Source organism: Apaloderma vittatum, unplaced genomic scaffold (assembly GCF_000703405.1).
Source record: "Apaloderma vittatum isolate BGI_N311 unplaced genomic scaffold, ASM70340v1 scaffold3886, whole genome shotgun sequence".
Lineage (NCBI taxonomy): Eukaryota > Metazoa > Chordata > Aves > Trogoniformes > Trogonidae > Apaloderma > Apaloderma vittatum.
Genome location: NW_009723240.1, coordinates 21,347 through 30,541, shown reverse-complemented (window position 1 = coordinate 30,541; position 9,195 = coordinate 21,347).

The following is a 9,195-nucleotide window of genomic DNA, read 5'->3' as shown; positions in this document are numbered from 1 at the left end:
AGAACCAGTGCCGCAGCAAACCAGGCTGCTCGCGTGCCATCTGCTACGCAGCTGAAAAAGAAATGAATTGTGCATTGTCAGAGAAGTGTAAGAATTCGTCGTGCTGTTAACAAACAGCAACGCAAGGAGCCTCGGCTGCAAATCCCAGGCAAAACGTGTAGCAATTATGGGATAACTTTTCTCTGCTATTCAGTAGTTTAAAGGCGGATTATGTTTTAGGACATGAAAAGATACAATGCTTTCAGAAGTCACTGATTTATTCTTTCTGTATGTGCATGTACTTCTTTCCTTCCCCCCGTTCTTTGTTATGTGCTGACTACAGACTCCTGTTTTACAAGGTCTATAACCAAGGGTTGAGTTGCAGCAAGACTTTACTGGCGTTTCTCAGTGGATTTTTTCCAGTCTCCCCTTCACTATAAGAACCTTACTCAATTTAAATGGAGTTAGAGGACTTGTGGCCTTTTATTTTAACTTTTTTTTTCCTTTTCTTCCACCTAACCTGCCCTTGGTCGTCATCATTGTTGTCCCTTCTGCGTCGTGATAATTATAGCATAAGCAACACCTTCATCCAAGCAGAACTAATGTATTTCAAAAATCTCAGGAGATTCTGGAAAACTGTGAGAAAGAAAATCTAGACACAGCCTTTAAAAAAAATAAAAGAGGGAGGCAGGGGGAGAACCCAGGGACTTCAAAAGCAGTTGTTTTAACTCCGACTTCTCAAAAAAGAAAAGTGGAAACCCATAAACTCTCCAAGTAACGTGTAAAATCAGAGGAGGAATTAAGTGTTGCTGTGTGTCAAGGATAAGTTGTCAACTGATTTAATTTCCTTCTGAGAGCTGATGGTGAGGATTGTGCGGAAGGAGGAGCAGTGGGTGGCCTGTGCCCTGGCCACAGTAAGTCTTCGACTAGTGTTTCATAGGCTTTTTTTTTTGTAACTTAGGTTGGGAACTACAGTGTAGGTAAAACTGTAATGAAGTGGAGTAAACAATTGGCTAGAAAAGGCGAAGTTATGGAGGGTTTACTGTTAAGGGATTTATCTAACGGCTCTTTTGAGTGCTCTGTCTGGGGCTTGATGCTATTCAATATTTTTGTTAATGTCTTGAATAACGCACCAGAGAATCATAAAACGTGCAAATACTACGCTGGAAGGTGGGCCGTGGAAGCATGTTGGAGAATACGATCAGAATTTGGAAGATCTTAAACCAGATTTCCAAGGAGAGGTAGGCGTTTGGCTATTTCTGCACATGGATGGGAAGCGAAGAGTTGGCTATGCCTCATCCTTGGTCAAGCAGTTGTGTGGGACACGGGGTTACAGATGGGATGTCAATCAGTATGTAATCAAAAAAAGTCAATTATTGCCCTGCTGAGTACCAGAGGAGCATAAGCATAAGCACGTCTGGAAATAACCGTGATCTAGTCATGCTTGTAAAGATTTCAGCTGTGGTCTTATGTCATCTCTGACGATGGTGTCAAGGAGGAAGCCAAAGAATAGGGGGAGAATTCAAAGGAGCTCAACCAGGATGATCAGAAGTTTAGGGAAAAAATGGCTTGAGTTATAAAGGAACAATCCACTTACTTAGAGATGAGAAGACTTGGGGATGGAGGGAGGCCTTTGCTTTCAAATATATCAAAAGGGTTGAAAAGAGGAGTGGAACCACGGATTTCCCAGGATGTGAGCGGGTAGGAAGTACTGAGCTGAAAGACTGGCAGGGGAGACGTGAACAATTCTTGTCTTTATGTCAGACCTCATGGCTAGTGTGTGTAAGCAGTGGATGATTTAGGGATGTTATATTGTTGTTCCCCAGCATCCTTAAAAACATCCCAGCATCTATCAGGCACGACAACATAACTGGTTCTTTGGGGCGAGAGGATGGACTGGGTCACCTCTTGAGGACTCTTCCAATTTTCTGTGATTCCAGGAAAATCACTGGGATTGTAGTCCTGCCATCCGTGATGATGAATGAAATGCTCGAGAGCCAATCCACCAGCTCGCGGGTTAGGGAAGCTTGGAAACTTTGCCTGTTTGGTTTACTTCGAAATACCCCCTTGCAAGGTGGGATTTGGGAGAACAAGACGTTGCAATTAAATGTAGAATTAACGGAAGGGGGAGGGGGTGCGTTGCATTTAACTTCACACTTCTGATTTAAGTGCCAGAATTAAAATCATCAGCTCCCTGTGTGGTCTCCTTATTTGTAAGAATTCAAGTGACATTAAAATTGGATTAGTGATGAGCTTTTGGTTGAAGGACCAATATTGAAATCAGGGGATTCTGAAGGAGGAGGGAGGGGGAGTGGTGGTTTCCTTGCGAAGACTTGGCTGGCAGCGGTGAGTGTTTATGTGCATGTGCACGCGTCTTCTTAAAAGCTTTATCCTCATTTCAGACGTGTACCAGCGTCTCACTTGCCTTGATTTATAAATTATTTACACTTGGACTGTGATGCATTTAAACTTTTTTTTTTTTTTTTTTGGAAAATAAAGGTATATATTAGTCTTCCATTTCTGACTGATAGGATCAGGGGAAAAGCAGCAGACTAATGGAAGGGAATAAGGAAGCACTTGGGAGCTGCTGCCTCATACTTGACAGTGATTTGTATGTCTGTAGATTTTAAAGTGCACATTTTAAAATGTGCCCGTTGCCTTTTCTTTGCTTGACTGTAACCTACTGCCTTACCTTGGAGGGATTGTGTTTGTTGGGGTAACTGTGGCCCTGGTTGGTTTTTGCGCTTCTGGCAGTCACGTTGCGGCTGCGTGTATTCTTAATGACATTTTTATTTGCGTCTCAGTAATACTGAAAGACTCCAGCAAAGATCAGACCCCTAGTATGCTCGACACTGAACAGACGCGCAGCAAAAATTCTCTGTTAAGTGTTGCTTGAGACAAAGAATGTGACTTGAGGAGGAGAAGAAACAAAGGTTGTGCTGCAAGCTGATACACAAACTGAAAATACACTCTGGGTCTCTTTGATTCCTGGTCCAGTAGCTTTGTTCCGTCCTGCGTGGTCTTTCCCAAGCCTTCCCCTTTTATCAGCTGTAAATAAAAGTGACAGATCTCCCTACCAGCTGAATAATGGAACTTCTTCCACCCGCCTCTCTTTTCTCTAAACTTCTGTGGACATTGTTGCTTTGGGGTTTTTTAACTTTTTTTTTTTTTGTCGTACATGCTAAAAGGGGAAGGCAGTAACAGCTTTTTTATCCATTGTAGGTAGTTTGGTGTCATGCACCAATAAATAGGTAGCTCCCATCACTGCCAACATTATTAGATTGTAGAAGACAGTAAATTTACAGGCTCCCTTGTGGGCCACAAATGTCTTAAAACCCCCTCACGTGTAATTATCTGAAATGGTGACAAATGAACACAGGTTTTGGCAATGCATTTCTTCTAACTCTTCTTCATGGTTAGAAACCATGCAGTACTTAATTTTTTAAACTTTTTTTAAAGCTATATGTATATTTGTTAAATGTACCATGTCGTAACTGGGCACAGACTTACCTGCGACGGCATTACTGAGTCAGGTTTGTTTGTCTGACTGCAGTCGTGTGCCGTGAAGGATGGGCTTTGGAAATTACAACCAAATAGATTTCAAAATGAATACCCAGAAGCTTGAAATGGTAGGTAGTCCCTTCATCAGCTGAGCTGAATTTGAGAGTTATGGTGTTACAGGGGATGCAAGGAGGTTATTTCAATTATTAGAGCAGCCTGAAGCGATGGCCGGTGTCTATGAAGCATCCCGAGTAAATAAATACACTTTTAAGCTCTAAAATTTAGGAGCAGGAGGGAGTTGGAGCAGGGGTTTTGGCTGGATCTCTAAGGATTGGGTTTGCTGTGGTAGCGACAGCTTTTCTTTGGAGAAAGCCAGCCCTTTAAATGGTAGCAAAACTGGCTGAAATGGATGTTGCAGGCATCTGCTTTCTCCTGGCTCCACCCAGTGGCATCACCCTGCCAGCTGCATACTAGGTCCCTGCAGGATTTCGTTTTGGTTTTTGGAAGGATTAAGGTGTCGCACAAATGCACTTGGCTTTTTCGCTCCCGTCCCAGACCGCAAAGCTTTTGGAGATTGCTGTCCCGCTTCCAAGCTCTGCTGCTGTTCAGTACCACGCACCAGGAAAACGAATATTCGGAGAGCTGGAGCCACAGCTGGACCTGGAATTCAAATCTCCAGCCCTGTGGACAAGGCTGCTTGCTGACCTGATACACTGCACTGGTTTCCTTTGAGTTTTCAAACCAAACCGATCTCCACTTCTGTTGTGCAATCACGGTGCAACCGAAGAACATGTCATTAAAAATTGACTGTGTGACAGTAGCCTCAGGATGTTCCTGGGAGCTAGAATTTCAGTAGAAAGGATCAGGCTCTGGGATTCCTGCTTGGAAAAGAAATATGGATGAATTTGTAACCTGCGTCTTGAAGAATGAGAAATATTTATCACTAAGGTAGTAAAAAGCTGGTTGGAGATGTCACGGTGCTGTTCAGGAGAGGCTCCTTCCTGAGCAACAGCACCCGTATATTGTTTGCTTTAGATCCTCTAAAAATAGAGAGTGGGATTTTTTTGTCAGGCTCTTAGCTTTAAAATGTTGCTATTGCGTTTCTACTTCCTTTTGGCAATCTAAAGAAATGTTTTTACGGAGGGAAACAATGACATGCATGATCGGTTTGGATATTGGAAGCCACGTAGTGATTCCAGAAGCACTTAGGCTTTTCGGAGTAAACAAAATCGATGGTTGCAGGTCTTGCTGGAGAAATTTTAGCTAAAATAATTTGAACGCTTGCCAAATTGAATGTGTTTTGACAGGGCGCAGCGTATTTTCGGTGCTGAGAGCTACTTCAGAAATTAATCTAGGGGATCTCAGCGTTTCCCAACTGGAGGCCTCAGGTGGGATTGCAGGCGAGTCGTCCCGTCGGCACAGTCCTTAGCGGAATGGAACGACGCTGTCGGTGAGAATTGTGGAAAAGGCAGAGCTCGGCTGGCATCGCTGCTCGTGTGCTCGCAGCCCCTGTGCCACCTCCCACCAAGGACCTTTGGCTCTTTGTGCGGTGCCGCGCACTGATCTTGCTGAGGGGGTCAGGTAAATGGGAGTTGGGGAAGTAACCTTCGTGTCTGCTGTAGAATCTTCGAATGTCCTAGGTTGGAAGGGACCTCAGAGACCATCTGATCCACCCCCTGCCATGGGCAGGGACGCCCTTAACCAGCCCAGGTTGCTCACGACCTCATCCAACCTGGCCTTGAACATCTCCAGGGAGGGGGCAGCCACAGCCTCTCTGGGCAATCTAGTCCAGAGTCTGGCCACCCTCGCACTCAACAATTTCTTCCCCAGATCCAGCCTAAACCCCTTCTCCTTCCATTTAAATCCATTTCCCTTGTCCTGTCACTGCACACTTGTGAAAAGTCCCTCCCCAGCCTCCCTGTAGTTTCCCTTCTTGTATTGGCAGAGTGGCCTTTGCATGTGCTGGTTTGAAGTCTGATGCTTGGTTAAAACCGGCTTTTGCTGAGCTTGGAGCCTTTCAGACCAGCTTTAGGAAGGGTCTGTCTTTTTCTTCTCTGTTCCAGGTTTCGTTCTGGCAATCAGTTTGCTTTTTCACCTGCCGTTCGTATGGGCAGAAGGACAGTATCTACCTGGGAATTGCAAGCCGCTTGCTTCTCCCTGCCCATTCCTCAGCCCTACATAGGGATTAATTCCACGTTTCCTACGGCATCCCTTTAAAGCGCGGAGTAAGAAATGTCTTCAAGGTCACTTTCCTCCTTGAAACTAATGATGGTGTTTTTCCTAATCCCATTACAAGGTCCCTGGTATCATTAGGTGCGAGCGTTCCTGTTTGGCTTCATTTGATAAGCTGATGAAAGGGGGAGGAAAAGGCTCCCCGATGCAGGAAGGCATTCAAGTATCTGCTGTAAGGGAGCATGGTCAGAAACGTTATAATCTGCTTAACGTTGGCATTTTGGTGGCCCGGTGCTGTACCTTTCACAGAGCAGCATAAAAGGCAGGAGGGATAGAAATCCTGACGGCTGTTTTAAAAGGCTGGAATGGCTCATGCGCGAGAGCTGTAAACAATTTGAAATTTTTATTTTTTTTATGTTTTTTTTTCTTCCCCCAAGCCTGAAAAATGGGAATCTTGTCTATGCTGTGAGCTCCCCCCTCTGGCATCAGGATATTTGTGATAACGTCGAAGACCCTGAAGCGTTACAGAAATAGATATTCCTGGAATCAAGTCAGGGACACTCTTTTTTTGCTGAAGTGCAATATTAAACCTCCAAACCCAGACTGCTGACAGCACCGTCCTCCCATCCATTTGGGAATGGGAAGAATGTAAAACCGTAGTTATTGTGAGTTTGACGAAGAGGTTCTCTAGTTGTGATGTCATTTCAAAGATGTCGGTGGCCTTATGAGCTGGGCTTGAAATGGGTCGATGTCCAAGGGGAACGTACCCTTTTATCAGCGTCTTGGAGTCCCTAGGCTTGTTCGTGCCGAAGCCTACATTTGCTGCCCTAATATTTCGCTGTTCTTTTGTACAAACCCCTCGCACAACTAATTCTGCGGTCCGTTTCTCTCTGTTAGGTGCCGTGCCTCTGGGCCGCGGTCGTCGATTCGGATGTGGTTGGACCTGCGAGGGTTTGGTCAATTAGAAAATGCCAACGTGCATTTCAGGAGCCAGGGACACCTTTTCTGGTAGTGTGGCGCTCGTTAAACGAGGCTGTTTGTTGCCATCCTCTTCTTAAGTCTGAAACACGTAAGATCTGGAAGGCTTCAAGTGGATTCTGACACATGTGAGAGATTGGATACGAGTTTACAAATTGTGGGCTTTTAAAAACGTTGGTGTCGCAGCCGTTCCTGTGAGATCCCTTTAAAAGCCTTTTATATATAATGAAGCAACATCAGGTTTAAGTAGAGCAGACTTCCTTTTCCTTTTTCTTTTAAGCCACTCTTACTCCTTCACATGCCTGACACTCGTTGGTAAATCACTTCTGTGGGTAATGTCTCTCATTCCAGCAGTGCATTACGAAGAGGTGGGTGGAAGTTTCCTTCCTCATCCTCCTTTTTCCAAGGCACCGTGATGAAATTCTTAATTGATCTGAAAGAAGATGAAGCAAGCGGTGGCTCTGCAGTTCTGTTACTCGCTTTAATTAACTTTCATTGTTCCTTACGCTGTTTCTTTCTCGCTATTTGATATTGCTTAGAGGCAGAGTCTGTCCCTGCTGCTTCCACCGCTAGATTTCTTTCATGCTCTGGGTTATAAGTATAATAGTCACCTCCACTGTACACATGTTTTCCCTGGCTGATTTTTCTCTCCCGTGCAGCACTGCTGCAGTGGGCTAGCAGTTGCTATAGCTGCTGATAAAGCTTGCTGGAAAAAATACATTTTCCTGCAGTTTGTCATTTAAAAAAAAACAACTCAGACTGAAAATACGGTTTTTAAATAGCAATTCTGTAGGAAATAGGTACGGGTTTGTATCTAGTTATACAAATACGCAGGTACTTTCAGTTGTTTGATTGTTTGGGATTTTTAATTAGCATGTTTGACCGTATATGAAGATGTGTGCTAATTTATTTGTCGTGTAGTTGAATTATCTGTGTGAAATAGATGGGTCAGTCTCTCTGGCAGCTGATCCCAGTGTCTGTATGACCCAAGGTCTCTGGTGCTGAAATCCCTTATTCAGTCTCCAAGCTAATCCTGGGTGCAATTGCTTTTCCCTCCGATGAGGATTTGAACCCCGAGTTGCATGAGGTACTTCTTACTTCGTAATGTTTGAGTTTGTTACGCCCTCTAAGCAAAGTGCAGAACACACACAGCGATAAGGAAATTCCTGTATCCCTGCAAATGAATGGAAATCAGAGGCTGCAGTCCTGACCGACTGAAATAAATCGTAAATCAGGTTTCAAGTGGGGCTCGGACCTCTGTCTGTCTGATGTATTCGGGTTTTATATTTGTTACAACGAGTCTGTAGGTTAGGAATGTGCGGGTGAGGTTAATTACCCGCAGCAGCGCGAGGGAGGGAGCACAGGGCTGGGACCTCTTGGTCGATGTCTGTGTCCTGGACGGCTCTGGGTTCAAGTTCAGGAGCAGAAAGCAGCGCACCTGGCGGCTCTCAGAGGGATTCGGCAGCAAAACACGGAGCACCAAGCCGCTCACAGAGCACCATAAATTTACTCTTGACGAATAAGTTTTTGTACTTTTCACTGGTGGTAATTGATGGGCTCTGCCCTCAAGGGAAGTAAATCCCTGCAAGTCAGATTTATGAGGACCTTTATGTTTATTTGGCAGCGTGACGCCTGTTACAGGGATAAACTGAGTGAGCAGGAGAAATCTGACACGTTGAAAAATGGTATATCCTATTTCTCGTTTGAACTCCTGCAGTTTGAGAGCCGTAAAACTTAACTTTCTCGCTCTTTGGGACAAGTGGCTTGGAGAACTGGAATTTTTTGGGAAGCTGAGGACTGAGAGACGTACAGCTGTTCCCTCAGAAAAGAATCCCAAGGCATTTTTGTTCTTCTGTGCTGCAGGGATATCGCACATTTTTGTCAAGTGCCTGATTAAGTTTGACATTTGAAAATAGAACTTCACGCAGAAATAAGTACTGTACTTCTGAGTATTTAATTAAGATGTTTAGTTCCTGTCAAGACTGGTGGTTTCTCTTTCCTGGTAAGGGCGATGCGTCTTCAACTGCTGAAATTTCAGAAACCTGTACTTAACCTTTAATCGTCATTCCATTTACATAGAAATCTGATTAACAACTTTTAAAGTTCAGGAGCTACGAGTAAATGCAATTAACGCCCTTTTGGAGTCTGTTATTGAGAGCTGGCATTTAATGAAGACTGAGGGCACGCTACTGTTACCATCTACACTGGAACAGGATGTCTTGAGCAATTAGTTGGAGGCATAAAATACATGAAGTGTCCTGTGTAATCCATGAGTTAACATGGTTGGTATTTGAACAGCATACTGCCTTTTCGTCCCTTTGCTGCTGCTGCGTTCTGCTTGCCAGGTTGAGCAGCAGAAGCTCGGATCATAGAATCATAGAATCCTAGAATCATAGAACAATTCAGGTTGGAAAAGACCTTTGGGTTCATCGAGTCCAACCATTAACCCCACACTACAAGGTCACCCCTAAACCAGATCACCCAACACCACATCTAAGTGGCACTTGAACACATCCAGGGATGGCGACTCAACCCCCTCCCTAGGCAGTCTGTTCCAGGGTCTGA